The 27,748-nt window shown below is 38.9% G+C and overlaps 1 protein-coding gene and 1 pseudogene across 4 annotated transcripts in view; one reads left to right on the top strand and one right to left on the bottom strand.

Moving 5' to 3' along the window:
- The window catches only part of RGSL1 (regulator of G protein signaling like 1), a 103,449-nt gene that overhangs the window by 37,877 nt on the left and 37,824 nt on the right, over nt 1-27,748 (bottom strand). The window lies entirely within an intron of this gene.
- Nucleotides 20,771-22,113, top strand: LOC113932045 (annotated as a pseudogene).

The following is a 27,748-nucleotide window of genomic DNA, read 5'->3' as shown; positions in this document are numbered from 1 at the left end:
ACTTCAGTAGAATAGGTATTATTTCTTCTTTGAATGTTTGGTAGAATTCCCCAGGGAATCCATCAGGCCTTGGACTCTTGTTTTTTGGGAGGTTTTTGATCACTGCTTCAATCTCGTTACTGGTTATTGGCCTATTCAGGTTGTCATTTTTTCCTGTTTCAGTCTTGGCAGCTTATAGGTTTCCAGGAAGGCCTCCATTTCATCCAGATTGCTCAGTTTCTTCGCATATAGTTGTTGATAATAATTTCTAATAATTATTTCTATTTCCTTGGTGTTAGTCGTGATCTCTCCCCTTTCATTCATAATTTTATTAATTTGGGTCCTTTCTCTTTTCTTTTGGATAAGTCTGGCCAGTGGTTTATCGATCTTATTAATTCTTTCAAAGAAACAACTTCTAGTTTCGTTGATCTGATCTACTGTGTTTCTGGTTTCTAATTCATTGATCTCTGCTTTAATTTTAATTATTTCTCTTCTAATGTGTGGCTTAGGCATCATTTGTTGTTTTTTCTCTAGTTCCTTAAGGTGTAGAGTTAGTTGGTGAATTTGGGATTTTTCTACTTTTTTGAATGAGGCTTGGATGGCTATGTATTTCCCCCTTAGGACTGCCTTTGCAGTATCCCATAGGTTTTGGACCGATGTGTTTTTGTTCTATTGATTTCCATGAATTGTTTAAGTTCTTCTTTGATTTCCTGGTTGACCCAAACATTCTTGAGCAGAGTGGTCTTTGGCTTCCAAGTGTTTGAATTCCTGCCAAATTTTTTCTTGTGATTGAGTTCCAGTTTTAAAGCATTGTGGTCTGAGAATATTCAGGGAATAATCTCAATCTTTTGTTATCAGTTGAGATCTGATGTGTGACCCAGTATGTGGTCTATTCTGGAGAAAGTTCCATGTGCGCTTGAGAAGAATGAGTATTCTGTTGGGATTTTAGGGTGGAATGTTCTGTAAATACCTATGAGGTCCATCCGGTCCAATGTATCATTCAAAGCTCTTGTTTCCTTGTTGATTTTCTGCTTAGATGATCTGTCCATTGCTGAGAGTGGAGTATTGAGGTCTCCTACAATTAACGTATTGTTATCAATATGACTCTTTATTTTGGTTAACAGTTGGCTTATGTAGATGGCTGCTCCCATGTTGGGGGCATAGATATTTACAATTGTTAGCTCTTCATGTTGGATAGACCCTTTAAGAATGATATAGTGTCCTTCTGTGTCTCTAATTACAGAATTTAGTTTAAAATCTAATTTGTCTGATATAAGAATTGCTACCCCAGCTTTCTTTTGAGGTCCGCTGGCATGGAAGATGGATCGCCATCCCTTCGCTTTCAGTCTGGATGTATCTTTAGGTTCAAAACGAGTCTCTTTTAGGCAGCATATGGATGGGTCCTGTCTTTTTATCCAATCTGCAACCCTGTGCCATTTTATGGGAGCATTTAGCCCACTCACATTGAGGGTGATTATTGAAAGATATGAATTAATTGTCATCATGTTGCCTGTGAAGACTTTGTTTTTAGAGATTGTCCCTGTAAATTTCTGTTGTATATCACTCTTGGGGTCCTTCTCCTTTTATAGAACCCCCCTTAATATTTCTTGCAGGGCCGGCTTAGTGGTCACATATTCTTTCAGTTTCTGCCGGTCATGGAAGCTCTGCATCTCTCCATCCATTCTAAATGACAGCCTTGCTGGATAAAGTATTCTTGGCTGCATGTTCTTCGTGTTTAGTACCCTGAATATGTCTTGCCAGGCCTTTCTGGCTTGCCAGGTCTCCGTGGATAGGTCTGAGATTATTCTGATGTTCCTCCCTCTGTATGTAAGGAATCTCTTCCCCCTAACTGCCCTTAAGATGGTTTCCTTGGTTCTAAGATTTGCAAGTTTTACTATTACATGCCGGAGTGTTGGCCTGTTTTCCTTCATCTTGGGAGGGGTCCTCTCTGCCTCTAGGACGTGAATGTTTGTTTCATTCCCCAGATTAGGGAAGTTCTCAGCTACGATTTGCTCAAATACATCTTCTAGTCCTCTCTCTCTCTCCACTCCCTCCGGGATTCCAATTATTCTGACATTGGAACGCTTCATGGTGTCACTTATTTCTCTGATTTTATTTTCATGGATTCTGAGTTGTTTTTCCCGACCTCCTCTTTTCCCTTTTTGTCTATTATATTGTCTTCCAGGTTGCTTATTCGTTCTTCTGCCTCAGTTACCCTAGCTGTTAGATTATCTAGGTTGGATTGGATCTCAATTATAGTATTTTTAAGTTCTGCCAATTCAGCTTTCACTTCTGCCCTTAGAGACTCTATGTTGCCATTAATTGATTTCTCCATTCTAGTCATTGTCTTCACAATTGCTAACCTGAATTCCATCTCCAACATCTTGGTTATATCTGCATCCATTTGTAAATCTGCAGCGTAAGTCATAATCTCTGAGTCTTTTCTATTTTGGGGGCTCCCCCTCCTAGTCATTCTGTTGATGGGTGTTTGAGGGAATGTATAGAGTCCAAATTATTGACCAGAACCCAAGCAAGATGCACCTGTGTTTTCTTGGGACCTTAGGGTTGCTGGCCTCTTGTTTTCCCAGCCTGTCTTCTGGGGGAGGGGCGTGCCCTGCTGTTACTCAGGCAACCCTGTTTGGGCGGAGTTGCCCTGCCCCCGTGTGGCAGGGGATGGGCTCAGCAGGAATCAGTTTTTGGGGCTTTTGTTCTCTGGTGGCTTTCCCTGGCAGCTTTCCATGTCTCTTCCACGAGTCAGAGCAGAAGAGACTGTTTCCAACCCTCTGCCTCGGAACAGAGAGATCGCAGTCTGTTCTTCAGTGAGCTCTCCAGGCCACGCTGTCTCCGTTTCTGTCTGTGCTGCTATAAACTGCAGCGTCCTGGGTTGTGCGCCCCTCTGCAGTGCCCCCAGTCCTGCCTCCAGGTCGGAGCACGTCTCTGCCCTTTGTGCTTCTAAAACCGCCAGCGCTCCCAGTTCACGCCCGAGACTCTGCCGCTCTGGGTTTCCACCCTGGGGGCTGTCCTAACGTCTTTCCCCGCCTCTGCGAGTCTGTGCCCCGTCCCCAGCGCGCGAGGCTGTCGCTCACCTGCTGTGCAGAATCCCCATGGCTAGGCACCCTCCTGCTGCCATTTATCCTCTGATATCTGCCCGTGGAATCACAGCTCCCCGCTTCGTACCTCGAAACCAACCTCCTGTGATACCCTGTTTGTAAAGATCCAGATCTTACATCTCAGGCTGGTTTCGTGGGTGCTTAGAGTGGTCTGGTAGATATCCAGCTCAATTCCGGGGACCAGTTGAAATAGGGTCCCCTACTTCTCTGCCATCTTTCCTCAGCTCCTAGACAAAAACTTTAAATCAACTGTCTTAAATATGCTCAAAGAGCTAAGGGAAGTCAAGAGAATGGTGTCTCACCAAATAGAGTATCAATAAAAAGACAGGAATGGCAAAAAGAAATAAAATAGCAATTCTGTAGCTGAAAAGTACAATTTTGAGCTAAATGAAATAAAAAATGTCACATGCCAAAACGTATGGGATGTAGCAAAGCACTGCTCAAAGGGAAATTTATTCTTGTAAATGCAGATATTGAAGAAAAAAGATACCAAATCAGTAAATGAAACTTAACATCTCTAGGAACTAGACAAAGAATAGCAAGCTAAACCCAAAGTTAGCAGAAAGACAGAATAATAAAGATTAGAATGGAATTAAGCAAAATAGGGAATGGAAAACCAATAAAGAAAATCAACAAAACCAACAGCTTTTTCTTTGAAGAGATAAAAAAAAAACCTGATAAATATTTAGTTAGACTGAACAAGAAATAAAAGACTCAAACTACTAAAATCAGAAATGAAAGTAGAGATATTACTACCAACCTTATAGAAATAAAAAGAGACTATTATAAACAACTGTATGCCAATAAATTAGATAATCTAGGTAAATGGAAAAATTCTAAGAAATGTACAACTATCAAACAGACTTAAGAAGAAATGAAAAATGTGAACATACTATAACAAGAGACTGAATCAGTAATGACAAACCTCTCAACAAAGCAAAAACAAGGACCACATGGCTTCACTGGTGAATTCTGTAGTATAACATTTAAAGAGTTAAGACTGTAGATCTTAACATTAAAGGCAATGCAAAGAAGCTTATGGTTAAAAACATGAGTATCTCTATGGAGTAAAGCTACTTGGAGTGAAGAAACAATTGGATTTAACTGGATTATAATTAAGAGATTCTGTTTGTTAGAGATACCATTGAGAGAGAGAATATTATCCTTATAAGACATGTGACTGATAGATGACTCATGTATAAAATATATAAATAACCCATACAAATCAATAAAAAAAAGATAGAAACCAAATAGAAAAGTAGGCAAGAGACTTAAATAAGAATGTCACGGACACACACCTCATATCCAATTAAATATTAAACAAATATAAAGCACTCAGTATTATTACCCAATAGGGAAATAGATGTCAAAACAACGAATGAGACATCACCACATACCCACAAGAATAGCTAAGAATGAAAATTTGGTACATCATATATTGGTGAAGTTGTGGAGCAACTGGAATTCTCATACCTTGTTGATAAGACCATAAACATGTACAAACACTTTGCAAAAGTGTTGGGAATTATTTACAAAAGTTGAATATATGCACATCTTATGACCCAGAAATTCTAGGTACATATTCAACAGAAATGTGTTCATATGTGCATCAAATAATATGCACAAAGATGTTCATAGGAGCATTAAATAACTGAAACAACTCAAATATTCATCACTTTTGAATGAATTAAAAATGGTATATTCATATATTAGAATATTCTATAGCATCCATTCTCAAAGGATGATATTGTTTCCAATAGGTGAAAATTAGTTTTTGAGGGTCAGAAAAGTCTTACTCTTTTATATACCACAGATATATAGTATATCTATGGCATTAAAATTCATGTCTAAAGAGGCTCCTTGGGGGGGAAATAATGAAAAAAAATTTAGGTGAGGGTTATGCAACTGCTCTGCATTACTAAAAATAAATCAACAATGGCTGCATTCAACATTATTGAACTCACAAACATAATGATGAATTAAAGAAGCCAGTCATAGGAGTACATACTGCATGACTTAATTTCTATAAATATAAAAAAATTATGTAAATTTAAAAAACCAGATAAAACTAAATTACCATTACCTTTGGGAAATAGGAAGGGATTAAAAATTGGGAGGTAACATAAAGGTGACCTTTGTTCAAAAGGGCAGTTGATGATCAAACATATTCTTCCTTTTCCTATTCTTCACAATTATTAGTAATTATTAGAAAAGAGGCAAATAAGGGCTAAGAAGAGAGAAAAGAACAGAGGCTGGGTGATTTGAAGTAGAAATTTTTTAATACCATATTGGGAAAAATTTAAAAAAGCCATGGCGCTTTGGCTCTTGATTCCCTTCTGTCAGGGAGAACAGAGCTGAGATATTGGGGTGGGAGCATGCTAAATGCATGAGGTCACAAGATCATATTAAGAGATTATTAAGCTATGCACAGAATAAAGTTATATAAACTATGTACATAGGAGTAGAGCCTGGAGAAACACAATCAGAGTAGACATAGAAGTTCTCCCTGTGACTATACTGATTTAACCATGCTCGTTAATATATCCTAAACTTCTTCTGGGTCAAGAATACTGTAGTAGATGCTGTAGTATGCAGCTCAGATCCCACCCCACCCCATCTAAGTTGAAGCATTCCTTCTCCTAACCTGCTGTAAACTTTGCCTGGTGATGGTACACAGTTGAGGCCCTCAGCTGAAAGAGGAGCTGCTCAACCCAGGGAAGTGAGCCTTTCATAGGAGCAGTGAACCTAGCCAACATGTATTGGCAAAAGCTAGGAGACAATGTATGGGAATACTGCTGAGGGTGCTGGCTCAAAGGGGACAGAATATAAACTTGGTTAAGGGAGAGTTGATTAATATGGGATTGTTCTCCTAGGATATAGGATTTAAGAGCCTAGCAGGGATCCTGGGAAGCATTGCAACACTGCTAGGCTGACTCTTAGAAGTTCGGAGAAAGCAATGGCTCATACTAAGTAGAAATTCTAGTGGCCAAAACAAAGAGGTGAGGAAGACATCAAATGGCTCATAAAACTGAGACTGCTACAGAAGATAAATTGCATAAGACTAAAAAACCCACCAGCCAACAATGTGCCACAGAAGGCTCAATCCTTTCATTAAAGCCAAAGAGTGGGGGGCGGGGGGATGGAGGGGGAAGCACTGATGAGAGCAGCATTAGCCACCCACTGAGGAGCTTCTTGGTGACTTTCTGTGATGACAAAACATCCATTTTGAGTAGCTGCCTAGGCATTTTTGCAGTGTTGACAATTCTGCGTACACCCAGAGTATGGACATTTAGATAAGGACCCAAGCTTAGGATTTTCACCCCAAGTTCCCACCTTGCTTTTCCTGGGGTATCTTTTAAAATGGCCATTCAGAGTTGGGTCCATTAGTGACAGCTGCCCCAACCTCCTTATAAGTAATAGGTGTTTGCTACCCTGCTTGTGCTCTCTCTCTTGCTCACTGGTGACCTGGGATGTGGGAATGCTTTTCCTCTCTCTCATTGCACCCCATTTTGGGACTTGAAAGTAATAAATTTTGTGACTTTACTTTTTCTGTGTGAGTGTATTGAAACTGTATTTTCAATCAAAATGGCCCTAGGGTTTTCTCTTCCCCACAGTGGGAGCTCAGGTGCCAAGGGAATTACCTGCCAACCCTGTGGGGGTGGCTTGAGCTTTCTCACTCAGCAAGTCATAGTCTGCATATTCTTAACACACCAACTCTGGGTTTTCCAACAACACACTTTTCTCTGTAGGTCAGGGCTAACTATTACTAAATTGAGGTCTCTGATAGCAATGGAAATCAAATCCCAAAATCATAGAGGTGAGGTGGAGGCACTTTACTGCCAGAAGTAAGGAAGATGCTACAATTGTAATGAACAATCAATTGGCAATAGAACAACAGGGTGGTAGCTAGGACCACCTGACCCTCAGCAAGCTGTGGGTATGGTTAATAGAACATGGTGTTCCTAGAGATTAAATAGATAGGCAGCCAAAAAAAAAATTACTGCTTAATATATACAACCAAAAGATACCAAGGATAAATAACTGAGAGCACTTGCACCAAGGAAAGTCACAATCCCTTGCTCAGTTTCTAAACCTGAGAGACCTTGAATGCACTGACTGAAGAAAGGTCTCCATGAAGGAAGACCCTTCAACATTATGGAAAGCAAATTCTAATGATACTCATAGTCCCTCTCCATGGGACCTTTGGGCATTTATTCCAGTAACTGGAAGGGAAATATCCAGTCATTTTAAGGACTATTGAACACAGGGTCCTAGTTAACACTATCTGGATCCCCAGAATGTCATTATCAACCCCACTAGAGAAGGCACTTATGAAGATCAGGTAATAAATGGAGTCCTGGCCCAGGTACAGCTCACAGTGGGCACAGTGGGTCCACTGGGCCCACAAATCCATTCAGTAGTCATTTCTCCAATCCCTAAATGTATACTGGAATGGAATTATTTGGTAGCTGCAGGATCCCCACATTACTTCCTTGGTCTAAGGCGTAAGAACTATTATGGTGAGAAAAATCAAGTGGAAGTCTCTTAAACTCTTTCCATGCCCCTACTCAAGATGATAAAAACAATATCACATTCTGGGGATATGTGGCAGAGACTAATGCCACCCTTAAAAAACTGAAGAGATGGCTTTATACCCTAAAAAATTAAGTTATGAAATCATTACTAAGGGCAGAACAAGATAGGTGTCAGTACCGAAAGGGAGAAAGAGCCACAGATTCCAGGTACAGTAAGGGGGACTTTCCCCACAGAAGTACTGCCTTACACTGGGTGCTAAAGGCCAAGCTGGGTGAGGAGAGTATCCACATGAAGGGCAACTTGGATTGGAGAATTCAGAATTCAAGAAGGATGAGGAGGGCATCTACACAAAGGGAGGCCCAACATATGAAGTTCAACTGAGGTGAGAAGGGCACCCACACTGGGACACAAAGGAGAAGACCAGCATGAAGTGTGGAAACTTGAACAGAATGAGAAAGATAAGGGCACCTGGGTAGCCCAGTTGGTTATGTTTGACTCTTGATTTTGGCTCAGGTTCTGATCTTGGGGTCATGGGATCAAGCCAGGTGTCTGCTCCATGCTCAGTGGGAAGCCTGCTTCTCTCCTTCTCTCTCTCTCTCTCTGCCCCTCCCTGGCTCTTGATGTCTCTCTCTCCCAAATAAATAAATAAATAAATAAATAAATAAATAAATAAATCTTAAACAGAAAAGAATGGGGAAGATATTCTCATTAGGTATGGCCTAGCATAGGGTATCAGAACCTAAGCAGGTTGAGGACATCCATGTTAAGGGGTCACCTGGTGCCGGGTGACAGAGTTCAACCAAGATGAGGAGAGAGTCTACACAAGAAATGGGGGCAGCCTGGTATGGAGCATCAGTGCCTGAGAAAAATAAGGAAGACCTCTCCATGGAAGGGGGATGGCCAGGTGTGGGAAGTCAGAGCCCCAATGGCAAGGAGGAATGGCTACATGTAGCAGCATCTTGGCAGAGGTCATCAGAACAGAGTGAGGAGTGTTTCCCCAAGAAGAAGCATCCTATAAATGGTGTTGAAATTCAAGCAAGGTGAGGAGGGTACCATGCATGGAAAGGGCCTGGTGTAAGGTGTTGGAGTCCAGGTAAGGGGAGGAGGGCATCAGCAAGAGGAAGGTGGTGGCAGTGTAGACAAGGTGTTAGTTACATAGAAAGAATTAATCAAATAAGTAAATACATTTAGGGCAATGGGAGTCAATTTTCTCATTGTCAGAGAAGAGATGTAAAAATATGGAAAAGTAGAAAACTAGAATGAACTCAATTGTGTTGGATTAAATTGGAGATATTGGTGGGATCTCATGGTTTTTTTTTGTATAGATATGGAACAACATAGCTATAAATGTGTCTGTGTATGCATATGCACATACATACAAACATATATGTTCTCTAGTTCTGTCCATTGAGAAGATCTGATTGCAGTGATCTCAATAGCAATGAGCTAACCTAATTCCTGGATCTTGACTTCTAAATATCATTCTCTAAGAGAAGGAATCACACTCTTTAGAGAAATGGCTGATTCTAGGGCTAGATTAGGGAGAATGCAAGATGAGCTTGGAACAAATATCTCATACAAGAAACCAAGACAATGCTCAAGAGACATGTCAAGAGGAAACAGAAGCCTGATTTGAATGGAGTGACACTGACCAAGTAGGAGATAATTTGAACACCAAAATAAATAACCATAGTAATAGATTAAAACCCATCAAATAATATCAGTAAATACTGAATCTCTATATCCATTTATCTACCATCTATCTATCATCTATCTATCATCTATCTATCTATCTATCTATCTATCTATCTATCTATCTATAATCTATCTATCATCTGTCATTTATATATCTAAATGAATAAGTTATAAGTGTGGTAAAGAATGGGATATTTACATAATTTCAAAGTACTCTCTCTCTTCCACACACATAATATTTATTAATTACAAAAGGGAAAAATTAATTTATAGTGGAAAATCCTAGAAGGCACCATATAACTAAGAGATCAAAGGAAATATTACCAGTAATGGAACAAAGCAAAACTGTGCACCACCTACTGCACTGAAAAGGACTGCAGTGATAGTTCTGAATAACCTGAACGTATAATCCAAGTTTAAACATGAGAAAACATCAGACAATACATTGAGAGACATCTATAAAAATAACCTTGCAATTTTCAAAAGTGTCAAGGATATAAAAGTCAAAATATTTGAGGAACTGTTCCAGATAATAAAGAGACATTTGGTGAAACTTGAGCATAGCCTGAAAATTAAAGGATAGTAATGTACCAGTGTTAATTTCCTGGCTCTTTTTAAGTTCACAGTCCAGAGGCATAGGCTTACTAAGAGACTGAGACCTAGGACTACAGAATGCTTGCCCTCCCCCCACACCTCACCACCACATTACTAAAGATCCATTTACAGCAGTTCCTTTTACCTGGTACATCATGTCCTACTATTAGAAAAAAAATATGAGGCACACCAAAAGGAAAAAGCCCCATAATTTAAAGAGAAGAGCAAACATTAGAACCAAACATGGCAGAGATTTGGGGATTATCAGACTAGGAATTTAAAACAACTATGACTAATATGCTAAGCACTCGGTTGGATTAAGTAGGCAACATGCACAAACAAATGGGCAAAGTTAGCAGAGAGGTGGAAATTCCAAGAAAGAACCAAGAAGAAATATTAGAGATCAAAACCACTGACAAATTAAGAATGCCTATGATGACCTCATTAATAGATTAGAAATAGCTGAGCAAAGATCTCTGTACTTGAAGATATCTCAATAGAAACCTTGAAAACTTAAAAGCAAAGAACACAAAGAGACTGATAAAAGCCAAAACCAAAACCAAACAAGATATCTAAGAACTGTGTAAGAACTACTCAGAAGGTGTAACATATGTATAATGTGGATACTAGAATGAAAAGAGATAAACAGAAGAAATATTTGAAACAATAATGACTGATGACATCCCCCAAAGTAATGTTGAATACACTCAGAGAACACCAAGCAGAAAAAAATGCCAAAAAAAAAACCCAAACAAAAAAACCAACTACATCTATGCAAATCATTTTAAAACCATAAAAAATCAAAGGTAACAAAAAATTCCTGAAAGAAGCTGGGCAGGGGGAGACATCTCACCTAGAGAGGAACAGACATAAGAATTACATCTGACTTCTCACAAACTATACAAGCAATAAGAGAATGGAGCAAAATATTTGGTGTTGACAGAAAAAACTCCTCACCAACCTAGAATTCTCTATCTTGCAAAATTACTCTTTAAAAGTGAAGGAGAAATAAATGCTTTCTGAGACAAAAAAAAAGGGGGAGGAATGAGGGAATTTCTTGTCAGTAGACCAGCTTTGTAAAAAATGTTAAAGAAATTTGCTAGAGAGAAGGAAAATAATATAGGTCAGAAGCTTGGACATACATAAAGAAAAGGAGAGCATCTAAAAGGAATGAGTAAGGACAGTTAAAAACTTATTTTTCTTCTTCTTAGTTGATCTACTGGGTAACAGTTTGTTCAAAATAAAAATAGTAACAATGTATTCAAATAATAGTAACAATGTGTTCAAATGATAGTGACAATGCATTCAATGATATAATGGATGGGAGAAAGGAATTAAATTATTTTGTTATTATGAAGTATGCAAAATACCTGTGAGTGTTATATAGTTATTTGAAAGTGTACTTGGATTAGTTGTGAATGTATATTGCAAACTCTAGGGCAACTACTAAAAAAAGTTTAAAAAAAGAAATAACCAATATGCTAAGAAAGAAGAGAAAATGGAATATAAAATGCTCAAATTATAATCATAAAAGGCAGACAGAATGGAAGGCAAAAATAAGAACAAAAAACAAGGGCAACAAATAGAAAACAGTTACAAATATGGTACATATTAAACCAACTATATCAATAATCACTTTGAATGTTAATGGTCTAAATGTATCAAGTAAAAAACTGATTGTCAGAGTGGATCAAAAAACAAGACCCAACTCTATGTTATCTATAAGAAACACACTTAAAATATAAAAACATATATAGATTGTAAGTAAATGGACAGAAAAAGTATACCATGCTAATATTAATCAAAAGAAAGTAGTAGTAGCTATATTAATTTCAGACAGAGCAGACTTAAAGAAAAGAATGCTATCAGGGATAAAGAAGGGCATTACATAATGATAAAGGAGTCAATTCTCTAAGAAGACATAACAATCCTTAATGTGTATGCACCTAACAAACAGAGCATCAAACTCCATGAGCAAAACTGGTAGAACTGCAAGGAGAAATATATAAATCCACAATCATATGTAAAGACTTCAACATTCCTCTATCAGAAATAGATCCAGAAGGCAAAAAATCAGTAAGGGCATGTTGAACTCAACAACACCATCAATCAACTGGATATAATTAACATCTATAGACCAAATCCAACAGCAGCAGAATACGCACTCTGCTCAAGCTCACATGGAACATTCACCAAAATAGATGATTTTCTGGGCCATAAGACACATCTTAACAAATTTAATAGAAATTATACCATATCTACTTTCAGACCATAATGCAATTAAACTAGAAACCAATAACAGAAAGATAATTGGAAAATCTCAAAAAACATGGAGATTAAATAATATACTTTTAATAACACATAGGTCAAAGAAGAAATCTCAAGAAAAATTAAAGTATTTTAAACTAAATTAAAATAAAAACATAACATCAAAATTTGTGGGAATGCTCGGAAAGCAGTGCTTAGAGGGAAATTTATAGCATTGAATGCATATATCAGAAAAGAAGAAAGATCTAAATCATCTAAGTTTTCAATGTAGGCAACTAGAAAAAGAAGAGCAGATAAAATCCGAAGTCGGTAGAAGAAAAGAAATAATAAGAATCAGAGTAGAAATCAATGAAATTGAAAGCAGGAAAACAATAATCTATGAAATCAAAAGCTATTTTTTTTTATTCTACAATGTTTATTACATGCTTTTTTTGGATTAAAAAGTTTTTTATTGTTATGTTAATCACCATACATTACATCATTAGTTTTTGATGTAGTGTTCCATGATTCATTGTTTGTGCATAACACCCAGTGCTCCACGCAGAACGTACCCTCTTTAATACCCATCACCAGGCTAACCCATCCCCCCACTCCCCTCCCCTCTAGAAACCTGTTTGTTTTTCAGAGTCCATCGTCTCTCATGATTCGTCTCCCCCTCTGACTTACTCCCCTTCATTCTTCCCCTCCTGCTATTCTTCTTCTTTTTTTTCCTTAACATATATTACATTATTTGTTTCAGAAGTACAGATCTGTGATTCAACAGTCTTGCACAATTCACAGCGCTCACCATAGCAAATACCCTCCCCAGTGTCTATCACCCAGCCACCCCATCCCTCCCACCCCTCACCACTCCAGCAACCCTAAGTTTGTTTCCTGAGGTGAAAAATTCCTCATATCAGTGAGGTCATATGATACATGTCTTTCTCTGATTGACTTATTTTACTCAGCATAACACCCTCCAGTTCCATCCACATCGTTGCAAATGGCAAGATCGCATTCCTTTTTATGGCTGCATAATATTCCATTATGTATATATACCACCTCTTCTTTATCCATTCATCTGTCGATGGACATCTTGGCTCTTTCCACAGTTTGGCTATTGTGGACATTGCTGCTATAAACATTGGGGTGCACGTACCCCTTTGGATCCCTACATTTGTATCTTTGGGGTAAATACCCCGTAGTTCAACTGCTGGATCATATGGTACCTCTATTTTCAACTGTTTGAGGAACCTCCATACTGTTTTCCAGAGTGGTTGCACCAGCTTGCATTCCCACCAAGAGTGGAGGAGGGTACCCCTTTCTCCACATCCCCACCAACATCTGTCGTTTCCTGACTTGCTAATTCTAGCCATTCTGACTGGTGTGAGGTGATTCTCATTGAGGTTTTGATTAGGATTTCCCTGATGCCGAGCGATGTTGAGCACTTTTTCATGTGTCTGTTGGCCATTTGGATGTCTTCTTTGGAAAAATGTCTGTTCATGTCTTCTGCCCATTTCTTGATTGGATTATTTGTTCTTTGGGTGTTGAGTTGGATAAGTTCTTTATAGATTTTGGATACTAGACCTTTATCTGATATGTCATTTGCAAATATTTTCTCCCATTCCGTCGGTTGTCTTTTGGTTTTGTGGACTGTTTCTTTTGCTGTGCAAAAGTTTTTTATCTTGATGAAATCCCAATAATTCATTTTGGCCCTTGCTTCCCTTGCCTTTGGGGATGTTTCTAGGAAGAAGTTGCTGTGGCTAAGGTTGAAGAGGTTGCTACCTGTGTTCTCCTTTAGGATTTTGATGGACTCCTGTCTCACGTTTAGGTCTTTCAACCATTTGGAGTCTATTTTTGTGTGTGGTGTAAGGAAATGGTCCAGTTTCATTCTTCTGCATGTCGCTGTCCAATTTTCCCAACACCATTTGTTGAAGAGACTATCTTTATTCCATTGGACATTCTTTCCTGCTTTGTCAAAGATTAGTTGACCATAGAGTTGAGGGTCCATTTCTGGGCTCTCTATTCTGTTCCATTGATCTATGTGTCTGTTTTTGTGCCAGTACCATACTGTCTTGATGACGACAGCTTTGTAATAGAGCTGGAAGTCCGGAATTGTGATGCTGCCAGCTTTGCTTTTCTTTTTCAATATTCCTCTGGCTATTCAGGGTCTCTTCTGGTTCCATACAAATTTTAGGATTATTTGTTCCATTTCTTTGAAAAAAGTGGATGGTATTTTGATGGGGATTGCATTGAATGTGTAGATTGCTCTAGGTAGCACTGACATCTTCACAACGTTTGTTCTTCCAATCCATGAGCATGGAAAGTTTTTCCATTTCTTTGTGTCTTCCTCAATTTCTTTCATGAGTATTTTATAGTTTTCTGAGTACAGATTCTTTCCCTTTTTGGTTAGATTTATTTCCAGGTATCTTATGGTTTTGGGTGCAATTGTAAATGGGATTGACTCTTTCTTCTGTCTTGTTGGTGTATAGGAATGCCACTGATTTCTGTGCATTGATTTTATATCCTGCCACTTGACTGAATTCCTGTATGAGTTCTAGCAGTTTTGGGGTGGAGTCTTTTGGGTTTTCCACATAAAGTATCATATCATCTGCAAAGAGTGAGAGTTTTGACTTCTTTGCTGATTTGGATGCTTTTCATTTCTTTTTGTTGTCTGATTGCTGTGACTAGGACTTCTAATACTATGTTGAATAGCAGGTGGTAGTGGACATCCCTGCCGTGTTCCTGACCTTAGGGGGAAAGCTCTCAGTTTTTCCCTATTGAGAATGATATTCGCTGTGGGTTTTTCATAGATGGTTTTTATGATATTGAGGTATGTACCCTCTATCCCTATACTCTGAAGAGTTTTGATCCAGAAAGGATGCTGTACTTTGTCACATGCTTTTTCTGCATCTATTGAGAGGATCATATGATTCTTGTTCTTTCTTTTGTTAATGTATTGTATCACGTTGATTGATTTGAGAATGTTGAACCAACCTAGCAGTCCAGGGATAAATCCCACTTGGTCATGGTGAATAACCCTTTTAATGTACTGTTGGATCCTATTGGCTAGTATTTTGGTGAGAATTTTTACATCCATGTTCATCAAGGATATTGGTCTGTAATTCTCCTTTTTGATGGGGTCTTTGTCTGGTTTTGGGATCAAGGTAATGGTGGCCTCAAAAAATGAGTTTGGAAGTTTTCCTTCCAGTTCTATTTTTTGGAACAGTTTCAGGAGAATAGGTATTAATTCTTCTATAAATGTTTGATAGAATTCCCCTGGGAAGCCATCTGGCCCTGGGCTTTTGTTTCTTGGGAGATTTTTGATGACTGCTTCAATTTCCTTAGTGGTTATAGGTCTGTTCGGGTTTTCTATTTCTTCCTGGTTCAATTTTGGTAGTTGATACATCTTTAGGAATGCACCTATTTCTTCCAGGTTATCTAATTTGCTGGCATAGAGTTGCTCCTAATTTGTTCTTATAATTGTTTGTATTTCCTTGGTGTTGGTTGTGATCTCTCCTCTTTCATTCATGATTTTGTTGATTTGGGTCATTTCTCTTTTTTTTTTGATAAGTCTGGCCAGGGGTTTATCAATTTTTTTAACTCTTTCAAAAAACCAGCTCCTAGTTTCGTTGATCTGTTCTACTGTTCTTTTGGTTTCTATTTCATTGATTTCTGCTCTGATCTTTATTATTTCTCTTCTCCTGCTGGGTTTAGGCTTTATTTGCTGTTCTTTCTCTAGCTCCTTTAGGTGTAGGGTTAGGGTGTGTATTTGAGACCTTTCTTGTTTCTTGAGAAAGGCTTGTATTGCTATATACTTTCCTCTCAGGACTGCCTTTGTTGTATCCGAAAGATTTTGAACAGTTGTGTTTTCATTTTTATTGGTTTCCATGAATTTTTTAAATTCTTCTTTAATTTCCTGGTTGACCCATTCATTCTTTAGTAGGATGCTCTTTAGCCTCCATGTATTTGAGTTCTTCCCGACTTTCCTCTTGTGATTGAGTTCTAGTTTCAAAGCATTGTGGTCTGAAAATATGCAGGGAATAATCCCAATCTTTTGGTACCAGTGGAGACCTGATTTGTGACCTAAGATGTGATCTATTCTGGAGAATGTTCCATGGGCACTAGAGAAGAATGTGTATTCCATTGCTTTGGGATGGAATGTTCTGAATATGTCTGTGAAGTCCATTTGGTCCAGTGTGTCATTTAAAGTCTTTATTTCCTTGTTGATCTTTTGCTTAGATGATCTGTCCATTTCAGTCAGGGGGTGTTAAAGTCCCCCACTATTATTGTATTGTTGTCAATGTGTTTCTTTGCTTTTGTTATTAATTGCCTTAGATAATCGGCTGCTCCCATGTTAGGGGCATAGATATTTACAATTGTTAGATCTTCTTGTTGGATAGACCCTTTAAGTAAGATATAGTGTCCTTCTTCATCTCTTATTACAGTCTTTGTTTTAAAATCTAATTTGTCTGATATAAGAATTGCCACCCCCACTTTCTTTTGGTGTCCATTAGCATGGTAAATGGTTTTCCACCCCCTCACTTTCAATGTGGGGGTGTCTTTGGGTCTAAAATGAGTCTCTTGCAAACAGCATATTGATGGGTCTTGTTTTTTAATCCAATCTGATAGCCTGTGTCTTTTGATGGGGGCATTTAGCCCATTTACAGTCAGGGTAACTATTGAAAGATATGAATTTAGTGCCATTGTATTGCCTGTAAGGTGACTGTGACTGTATATTGTCTGTGTTCCTTTCTGATCTATGCTGCTTATAGGCTCTCTCTTTGCTTAGAGGACCCCTTTCAATATTTCTTTTGGGGCTGGTTTTGTGTTTGCAAATTCCTTTAGTTTTTGTTTGTCCTGGAAGCTTTTTACCTCTCCTTCTATTTTCAGTGACAGCCTAGCTGGATATAGTATTCTTGGCTGCATATTTTTCTCGTTTAGTGCTCTGAAGATATCATGCCAGTCCTTTCTGGCCTGCCAGGTCTCTGTGGATAGGTCTGTTGCCAATCTAGTGTTTTTACCATTGTAGGTTACATATCTCTTCTCCTGAGCTGCTTTCAGGATTTTCTGTCTCTGAGACTCCTAAGTTTTACTCCTAGATGTCGGGGTGTTGACCTATTTTTATTGATTTTGAGAGGGGTTCTCTGTGCCTCCTGGATTTTGATGCCTGTTTCCTTCCCCACATTAGGGAAGTCTCTGCTATAATTGGCTCCAATATACCTTCTGCCCCTCTCTCTCTTTCTTCTTCTTCTGGGATCCCAATTATTCTAATGTTGTTTCGTCTTATCGTATCGCTTATCTCTCGAATTCTGCCCTCGTGATCCTGTAGTTGTTTATCTCTCTTTTTCTCAGCCTCTTTATTTTCCATCATTTGGTCTTCTATATCGCTGATTCTCTCTTGTGCCTCATTTATCCTAGCAGTTAGTGCTCCCATTTTTGATTGCACCTCATCAATAGCCTTTTTGATTTTGACTTGGTTAGATTTTAGTTCTTTTAGTTCTCCAGAAAGGGTTTCTCTAATAACTTGCATGCTGTTTTCAAGCCCAGCTAGTATCTTTAAAGTCATGATTCTGAACTCTAGGTCCAATATCGTACTAATGTCCGTATTGAGTAGGTCCCTGGCAGATGGTACTACCTCTGGTTCTTTTTGCTGAGGTGATTTTTTTCGTCTTGTCATTTTGTCCAGAGGAGAATAGATGAATGAGAGAACAAAATGCTAACATTTTAACAACGTCCCCAGCAAATATACTCTATACAAATCAGAAAAGACCTGAAACCAGGAGAAAAGAAAGGGAAAGAAAGAAAAAAGAAAGAGAAAAAGAAAAGAAAAAGAAAAAGATAAAAACAAACAAAAACAGAACAAAACAAACAAAGAAAAAACAGAATATGATCAAATATGATCAGGCTGGTGCATAGATCAGTGCCACACACTAGATTTTGGGTGTATTTTGGTCTGTTAGAAGAAAGTGCCTCCTAAAATTTTAAAGGAAGAAATACTTATATATGTACAAAATAAGGGTTGATACAATGAAGGGATGGAAGATGACTGTAAAGATGAAAATTATAAAAGGTTTTATAAACAGAATTGGTAAGATAATATGTTTGAAAGAAGAAAGAAGAAGACTTAAAAAAAAGAAAAGAAAAGAAAAAGGGAGAGACTGATCAGGCAGGAGACTAGAACAAAGCCATACACTAGTGGTTTAGGGTATACTTTGATCTGTTAGAAGAAACTGTATCTCAAAATTTTAAAGAGAGAAGAACTTATATATATATGCCAAAAATAAGGGTAACTACTATGAAGGGATAAAATATGACTCTAATAATGAAAATAAAAAATGTTTTTTTAAAAAAAGGGATCGATTGGGCGCCTGGGTGGCTCAGTTGGTTAAGCGACTGCCTTCGGCTCAGGTCATGATCCTGGAGTCCCGGGATCGAGTCCCGCATCGGGCTTCCTGCTCAGCAGGGAGTCTGCTTCTCCCTCTGACCCTCTTCCCTCTCGTGCTTTCTATCTCTCATTCTCTCTCTCTCTCAAATAAATAAATAAAATCTTTAAAAAAAAAAGGGATTGATAAGATGTTGGTTGAAAAAGGGAAAAAGAAAAATTCAAAAAAACCCCACAAAAAACAGTTAAAAAATTAACTTTGAAAAACTAATGAATCATGGTAAAAAAACCATGAATTCTATGTGCAGTATTCCCCTAGCGCTGGAGTTTTTCCATTCTCCTTGATCGGTAAACTTGGTCTTGGCTTGCTGGCTGTTCGTTTTGATCTTCTGGGGGAGGGTCCTGTTGCCGTGGTTCCCAAATGTCTTTGCCGGAGGCAGAATTGCCCCGCCCTTGTCGGTCCAGGCTAAGCAAGCTGCTCGGGTTTGCTCTCAGGAGCTTTTGTTCCCTGCAAGCTTTCGGTACAGCTTTGAAGGACCAGGGTGAAAATGGTGGCCTCCCACTCTCTGCCTGGAGGAGCTGAGAACTCGAGGTCCCTCTCCTCAGTGCGCCCCCAGAGAAAAGCAGTCAATCACTCCCGTCTCCCCGGTCTCCGGCCACACTCCGTGCTCACCCGGCCTGTGACCGAGCGTGTCTATCTCTGGCACCCAACCCCGTGTGGAGTCTCCAAACCCAGCAGATCCCTGCGGTGCGCTCCCACGCCGCTCCTCCTAGGAGGAAGGGGAGTCACCCCGGCTGCTTGTTGGATCCCTGCTGGAGGCGCAGTGGCCCAGCTGGGCTGCGGATCACAGTTTATGGCCACCCCGAGCTGAGAGTCCACGCCTCGGCTCCATCTCTGCAGCCGGCTTCCCCGCTCCGATACCTGGGAGCTCTGCTGCATTCAGGCACCCCCGGTCTTTCTGTGACCCCCAGGGTCCTGAGTCCACACTGTCCCGCGAGGTTTCCACCTCCCACTTAGCCACTGGAGTGACATCCCTCCGTGGAGCAGACTTCTAAAAGTTCCAATTTTGTGCTCTGCGGCTCTAGCCTTTGCCAGAAGCAGCCGACGGAGGCCCCCTCCCCCGCCGTCTATCCTCCCGAATATTGCCTCGGATTCACTTCTCCGCACGTCCTACCTTCCAGTAAGTGGTCGCTTCTCTCTTCAGAGAGTTGTTGCTACTCTCTTCCTCAATCTTCTGTTGAGTTCGTAGGTGTTCAGAATTGTTTGATCCCTATTCAGCTGAATTCCTGAGACCAGACGAAATCCAGGTCTCCTACTCCTCCGCCATCTTGCTCCGCCCTCAAAAGCTATTTTTTTTTTAAAGATCAATACTGTCAGTAATCCTCTAGCTAGGCTAACTAAAAAAAGAAAAACCAAACAGAGAGAGGACATAAATTACTATTATCAAAAATGAAATGGGGGACATCATTACAGAAATCACCAGACCCAGATGTGTTTGCTGGTGAATTTTACCAAACATTTGAGAAAGAAATCATTCCAATTCTCTACAATCTCTTTCAGAGGATAGAAGCAGAAGACATACTTTCCAACTTATTCTATGAGACTAGCATCACCCCAGTACAAAAGTCAAAGACATTATAAGAAAAGAAAACCACAAACCAGTATCTGTCATGGACACAGCTGCAAAAACCCTACAAAATATTCACAAAGCTAATCCAACAATTTATAAAAAGTATTATATACCAGGATTGTAAGCAATCCTGGTTCAACATGTAAGCAAGCCTGGTTCAACATTCAAATATTAATGTAATCCATCACATCAACTGGCTAAGAGAGAAATATCACATGATCATATCAATAGATGCTGAATAGCATTTGACAAAATCTAACACCCATTCATGACAAAAACTCTCAGTAAACTAAAAATACGGAGACATTTCTTCAGTGTAATATAAATATACAAAAAACCTTACAGCTAACCCCATAATTAATGGTGAGAAACTTAAAGCTTTTTAACTAACATCATGTACAAGGATGTCCTTTTACCACTCCTTTTCAACATTGTGCTGAAAGTTCTAGCAAATGCAATAAGATAAGAAAAGGAAGTAAAAGTTACACAGAGTGGAGCTTCTACACGATCACGCTGAGCTAGTACATGGACCTGGAATCGGGCCGCAACCTCAGCCATGCCTGCCGCCTGCCGCCTGCCACCGCCTCTGGACCATGGACCCCCACAAAGTGAGCGAGCTTCGGGCCTTCGTGAAAATGTGTAAGCAGGATCCGAGCGTTCTGCACACTGAGGAAATGCGCTTCCTGCAGGAGTGGGTGGAGAGCATGGGGGGTAAAATACCACCTGCCACTCATAAAACTAAATCAGAAGACAATAACGAGGAAGAAAAAACAGATAGTAAGAAGGCAGAGGAAAACATAAAGACAGACGAACCATCAAGTGAGGAAAGTGATCTAGAAATTGACAATGAAGGTGTGATTGAACCAGATACTGATGCCCCTCAAGAAATGGGAGATGAAAATGTAGAGATAACCGAGGAAATGATGGATCAGGCAAATGATAAAAAAGTGGCTGCCATTGATGCCCTAAATGATGGCAAACTACAGAAAGCCATTGACTTGTTCACAGATGCCATCAAACTGAGGCCTCGCTTGGCCATTCTCTATGCCAAGAGAGCCAGTGTCTTCATCAAATTACAGAAGCCAAATGCTGCCATTCGAGACTGTGACAGAGCTATTGAAATAAATCCTGATGCAGCTCAGCCTTATAAGTGGTGAGGGAAAGCACACAGACTTCTGGGCCATTGGGAAGAAGCAGCACATGATCTTGCCCTTGCTTGTAAACTGGATTACGATGAAGATGCTAGTGCAATGCTGAAAGAAGTTCAACCGAGGGCCCAGAAAATTGCTGAACATCGGAGAAAGTATGAGCGAAAACGTGAAGAGCGAGAGATCAAAGAAAGAAAAGAAAGGGTTAAGAAGGCTTGGGAAGAACATGAGAGAGCCCAGAGGGAGGAAGAAGCCAGACGACAATCAGGAACTCAGTATGGCTCTTTCCCAGGTGGCTTTCCTGGGGGAATGCCTGGTAATTTTCCTGGAGGAATGCCTGGAATGGCAGGGGGGATGCCTGGAATGGCAGGAATGCCTGGGCTCAATGAAATTCTTGGTGATCCAGAGGTTCTCGCAGCCATGCAGGATCCAGAAGTTATGGTGGCCTTCCAGGATGTGGCCCAGAACCCAGCGAATATGTCAAAATATCAGAGCAATCCAAAGGTTATGAATCTCATCAGTAAATTGCCAGCCAAATTTGGAGGTCAAGCATAATGCCCTTCTGACAAATAAAGCCCTTGCTGAAGGAAAAGCAACGATCACCTAATGGATGTCGCAATAATACAAACCAGTGTACCTCTGACCTTCTCATGAAGAAAGCTGGGGTGCTGTGAAGAGAATCCCTACCCCTCTGCCCCACATGCAACTGAAACATTCTATAGTGGTTTGCCGTTAGGGTATTCATTCAGATAATGTTTTCCTACTAGGAATTACAAACTTTAAACACTTTTTAAACCTTAAAAATATTTAAAAACTTATTAAAAGGGTGTGTTAGTCCCTACATTTTTCTTTACTAATCATTTCAGTTTTTTTCCTTTGGATTAATTGGGCATGGAAGATACTTCATTGTGGAAGATTTATTGCTCAGTTTGAGTGAAAGGTTTATTAGTTGGAGGTAGATACAACATTTAAATAGATGAAGTCTGAGTTGGAGATATGGTTTCTGAGGCATTTTGACTTGTCTTTTTAAAAGCTTTATTTTTTAAACACAATTCATTTGGATAAAACCATTGGGACCACCAGTATTGCAGTATGACCTGGGTAGGGACCGGAAGTGCTTGGCAGGGCAGCAGCCACCTTACTCCTTTTATATAGTGTGCACCCTTGTGCAGATGCATTTAAATCTTACACTGTGGTGAAGGGATAATTTTTATAATGCTGCAGTAGAATTGGATTACTTAGCTGTGTTCTTGTCTGATATAGACAATAAATGTTTGCATTATTTCCACACACACAAAAAAAGTTACACAGAGTGGAAAAGAAGAATTAAAACTTTTCTTGTTTGTATATGTATGACTATCTATGTAGAAAATCCAAAAGAATTGACAAGAAATCTTCTGGAGTTAATAAGCAATTATAGTAAGGTTGCAGAATACAAGGTTAATATGCAAGTGCCAATTACTTTCGTGTATACTAGAAAAGAACAAATGGAATTTGAAATTAAAAACACAATGCCATTTATGTTAGCACAACCACACTGAAATGCTTGTTTCATTTAGGCATACATATAACAAAATATGTACAAAACCTATGTGAAGAATTACAAACCTCTATTGAACTAATTCAAAGAAGAACAAAATAAATGGGGAGGTTTTCCCTGTTCATGGATAGGAAGACTCAGTATTGTCAAGATGTCAGTTACTCCCACCTTGATTCATGCAGTTACAATCAAAATTCCAGCTACTTATTTGTGGATACAGGCATACCTTAGAGATATTTTGGATGCAGTTCTAGACTGCCACAATAAAGTGTGTATCACCATAAAGCAAACGACATGATATTTTTGGTTTCCTAATGCATGTAAGGGTTATGTTTACACTATTCTGTAGTCTGTTTGGTTTATTAAGAAACACTTTATTGCTAAAAAATGCTAACCATCATCAAAGCTTTCAGTGCATTGTAACCCTGGTAGAGGGTCTTGCCTTGATGTTGATGGCTGCTGACTGATGCAGGTGGTGGTTGCTGAAAGTTAGGGTGATTGTGCAAATTTCTTAAAATAAGACAACAATGAAGTTTGCACATCAATTGACTCTTCCTTTCACAAACAATTTCTCTGTAGCATGTGATGCTGTTCGATAGCATTTTGCCCACAGAACTTCTTTCAAAATTGCAGTCAATCCTCTCAAACCTTGCCATGCTTTATCAACTAAATTTATGTAATATTCTAAATCCTTTGTTGTCATTTCAACAATCTTCATGGCATCTTTACCAGAAGTAGTTTCCATCTCAAGAAACTACTTTCTTTGCTCATTCATAAGAAGCAGCTCTTCATCCATTCAAGTTTTATCATGAAATTGCAGCAATTCAGTCACATCTTCAGGTGCCCTTTCTAGCTCTAGTTTTCTTGATATTTCTACCACATATGCAGTTATTTCCTCCACTGAAGTCTTGAACACTTCAAAGTCATCCATGGAAATTGGAGCCAACTTCTATTAAACTCCTGTTAATGTTGATATTTGGATATCTTCCCGTGAACCATGAATGTTCTTTTTTTCCTTAAGATTTTTAAAATTTATTCACTTAAGAGAGAGAGAGAGAGAGAGAGTGAGTGGGAGAGGCAAAGGAGAGGGAGAAGCAGACTCCCTGCTGAGCAGAGAGCCCAGCTCAGGGCTCCATCCCAGGACCTGGAGATCCTGACCTGAGCCAAAGCCAGATGCTTAACCATTTGAGCCACCCAGGTACCCCAAATCATGAATGTTATTAATGACATCCAGAATGGTGAATCGTTTCCTGAAGGTTGTCAACTTCTTTTGCCTGAATCTACTAGAGGAATCACTATGTATGGCAGCTGTAGCCTTAAGAAATTTATTTCTTAAATAATAAGACTATAAAGTCAAAATTACTCCTTGATCCATGGGCTGTAGAATGAATGTTGTGTTAGTAGGCACAAAAATAGCATTAATCTTGTACATCTCCATCTGAACAATTGGGTGACCAGGTGCATTGTCAACGAGGAGTAATATTTTGAAAGGAATCTTTTTCTGAGCAGTAGGTCTCAACAGCGGGCTTAAAATATTTGGTAAACCATGTTATAAACAGATGTGCTATCATCCAGGCTTTGTTGTTCCATTTATGGAGCATAGGTAAATAGACTTAGCATAATTTTTAAGGAACCTACACTTAAAAATAAGAAAGGTAAATGAGCATTGGCTTCAACTTAAAGTCACCAGCTGCATTATACCCTAACAAGAGAGTTAGCCTGTTTGTTGAAGCTTTGAAGGCAGGCCTTGACTTCTCTCCAACTATGAAAAATCCCAAATGGCATCTTTTTCCAATATAAGACTATTTTGTCTACACTGAAAATCTGTTGTTTAGTGTAGCCACCTTCATGAATTATCTTAGCTACACCTGGATAACTTGCTGAAGTTTCTACATCAGCACTAGCTGCTTCATCTTGAACTTTTATGTTATGGAGATGGCTTCTTTCCTTAAACCTCATGAACCAACCTCCGCTAGTTTCAAACTTTTCTTTGCAGCTTCTTCACCTCTCCCAGCCTTCACAGAATTGAAGGGACTTAGGACCTTGCTCTGCATTAGGCTTTGGCTTAAGAAAAGGCTATGTCTGGTTTGATCCTCTATCCAGACCATTAAAACTTTCCATATCAGCAATAAAGCTGTTTTACCTTCTTATCATTCATGTATTCACTGGGGTGTCACTTTCAACTTCCATCAAGAACTTTTCCTTCGCATTCACAACTTGGGTAGCTGGTGCAAGAGGCCTAGCTTTCATCCTATCTCAGTTTTTGACATGTCTTCCTCATTAAGCTTAATCATTTCCAACTTCTGATTTAAAGTGAGAGATGTGTAACACTTCCTTTCAGTCAAACACCTAGAGACCACTGTAGGGTTATTAATGGCCTAATTGCAATATTGTTGGGTCTCAGGAAAGAGGGAGGCCCAAGGAGAGGGAATGGCCAGTCATTGGAGTAGTCAGAATACACACAAATTAAGTTTGTTATTTTATACGGGTGAGGTTTGTGGCACCCCAAAAACACTTACATTAGTAACATCAAAGATCACCGATTACAGATCACCATAACAAATAAAATAATAAAAATGTTTGAAATATTTTAGAATTACCAAAATATGGCACAGATACACAAAGTGAGTAAATGTTATTGGAAAAATGGCACCAATAAACTTGCTCAACATAGGGTTGCCATAAACTTCCAATATGTAAAAATGCAACATCTGCAAAGCATAATAAAATGAAGTGCAATAAAATGAGTTACACCTGTGTGTAACTCTAAAGTTTCTGTTGGTAGGCAAAAGACCCAGAATCACCAACACAATATTGAAGGAAAGCAGTTAGAAGACTAACACTGACTTCAGGACTTACTATAAAAAAACAAAAAACAACTTACTGTAAAGCAACAATAATCAAGACAATGTGGTATTGGTGAAAGAACAGACAAACAGAACAATGGAACAGAAGAGAAAGCCCAGAAATAGGCCCACATGAATACAGACAGCTGATATAAGACAAAAGAGCAAAGGCAGGTCTGTCTTTATGTCATAATGCTGCATCTCTAGAATGCAGCAAAGATAGTCTTTCTTTTCTTTTCTTTTATCTTTTGACTTTTGTTTATTTATTTGAGAGGGAGAGGGAGAAGAAGACTCCCCACTGAACAGAGAGCCTGACATGGGGCTGGATCCCAGGACCCTGGGATCATGATGTGAGCAGAAGTCAGATGCTTAACTGACTGAGCCACCAGTGCCACAGAGATAGTCTCTTCAACAAATGGTGCAGAAATTACTTGATATCCACATGCCAAAAAAAAAAAAAAAAAATCAATGTGGACAGAGACCTTATACCCTTCATAAAAAATTACTCAAAGTGGATCATAGACCCAAAAGTAAAATGCAAAATAATTAGACTCCTAGAAGATAACATAGGAAAAATTTAGATAATTTTGGATCTGGCAATGACGTTTTAGATACAATAGCAAAGGCACAATCCATGAAAAAAAAGAATTGATAAGTTGTATTTCATTCAAAATAAATACTCTGCTCTGTGAAAGACAATTAGAAGACTAGAAGAAGGGAGAAAATAGTTGCAAAAAGACATATCTGATAAGGAACTGTTTTCCAAAATATACAAAAATCTCTTAAGGCTCAACAATAAGAAAACAAATAAACTGACTAAAAAGTCAAAACCTTAACAGATACTTCAACAAAGGAGTATACAGATAGAAAATAGCATTTTTAAGAATACTTATTTATTTGAAAGAGAGAGAGTGCACAAGTGGGGGGGGGCAATGGGAGAGAGAATCTGAAGCACATTCTGCACTGAGCACAGAGCCCAACCTAGGGTTTGACCCCATGAGCCAGAGATCACAACCTGAGTCGAAACCAAGAGTTGGATGTCTAACCAATGGCACCACGCAGGTGCCCCGAAAATAGCATTTAAAAAGAAGCTTCACATTGTATATCATCAGGAAAAAGCAAATAAAACAACAATGAGATACTACTACACACCTATTAGAATGGCTCAAATCTGCAAAATTGACAACACCAAATGATGTAAAGCAACAGAAATTCTCTTTCATTACTGGTGGGAAAGCAAAATTGTACAACCACTTTGGAAGACAATTTGGCACTTTCTTATAAACCTGAACATGCTATTGTCGTGAGATCCAGCAATTGTGTTTCTTGGTATTTACCCAAAGGAGTTAAAAACTCATGACCGCACAGAAACCTGCACATGGTTGTTTATAGCAGCTTTATTCATAATTGCCCAAACTTGGAAGCAATCAAGATGTCCTTCAGTAGGTGAATGGATAAACAAACTCTGGTACATTAAACCAATGAAATACTATTTCGTGCTAAAAAGAAATAAGCTATCAAGACAAAATTTGACATGGAGGAAGCTTAAATGTATATTACAAAGTGTAGGAAGACAATCTAGAGAGTTTATATATTATATGATTTCAACTTATATGATATTCTGAAAAAGGCAAAACCATGGAGATAGTGAAAAGATCAGTGGTTGCCAGGGGTTGGCAGTATGTGGAGGGATAAATAGGTGGAGCTTATTAGGACTTTTAGGGCACAGAGGATTTTTAGGGCGATGAAAATACTTTGTATGATATGATAATGATGGATACATGTCATTTGTCTGAACTCATAGAAAGTACACTACCAAGAGTAAACCCTAAGGTAAACTATGAATTAGGGTGATTATAATGTGTTAATATAAGTTCATCAATTGTAACAAATGTAGCACTCTGATGGGGGATGTTGATGATGGGGGAGGTTGTGCAAGTGTTGGAGCAAGGGCTATATAGGAAATCTCTGTACATTCCTCTTAATATTTTTGTGAACCTAAAACTACTCTAAACAAAGTCTTTTTAAAAAAGAATA

Source organism: Zalophus californianus, chromosome 10 (assembly GCF_009762305.2).
Source record: "Zalophus californianus isolate mZalCal1 chromosome 10, mZalCal1.pri.v2, whole genome shotgun sequence".
Lineage (NCBI taxonomy): Eukaryota > Metazoa > Chordata > Mammalia > Carnivora > Otariidae > Zalophus > Zalophus californianus.
Note: the sequence above shows the minus strand (reverse complement) of the source record. Positions and strands in the feature narration are given on the sequence as shown.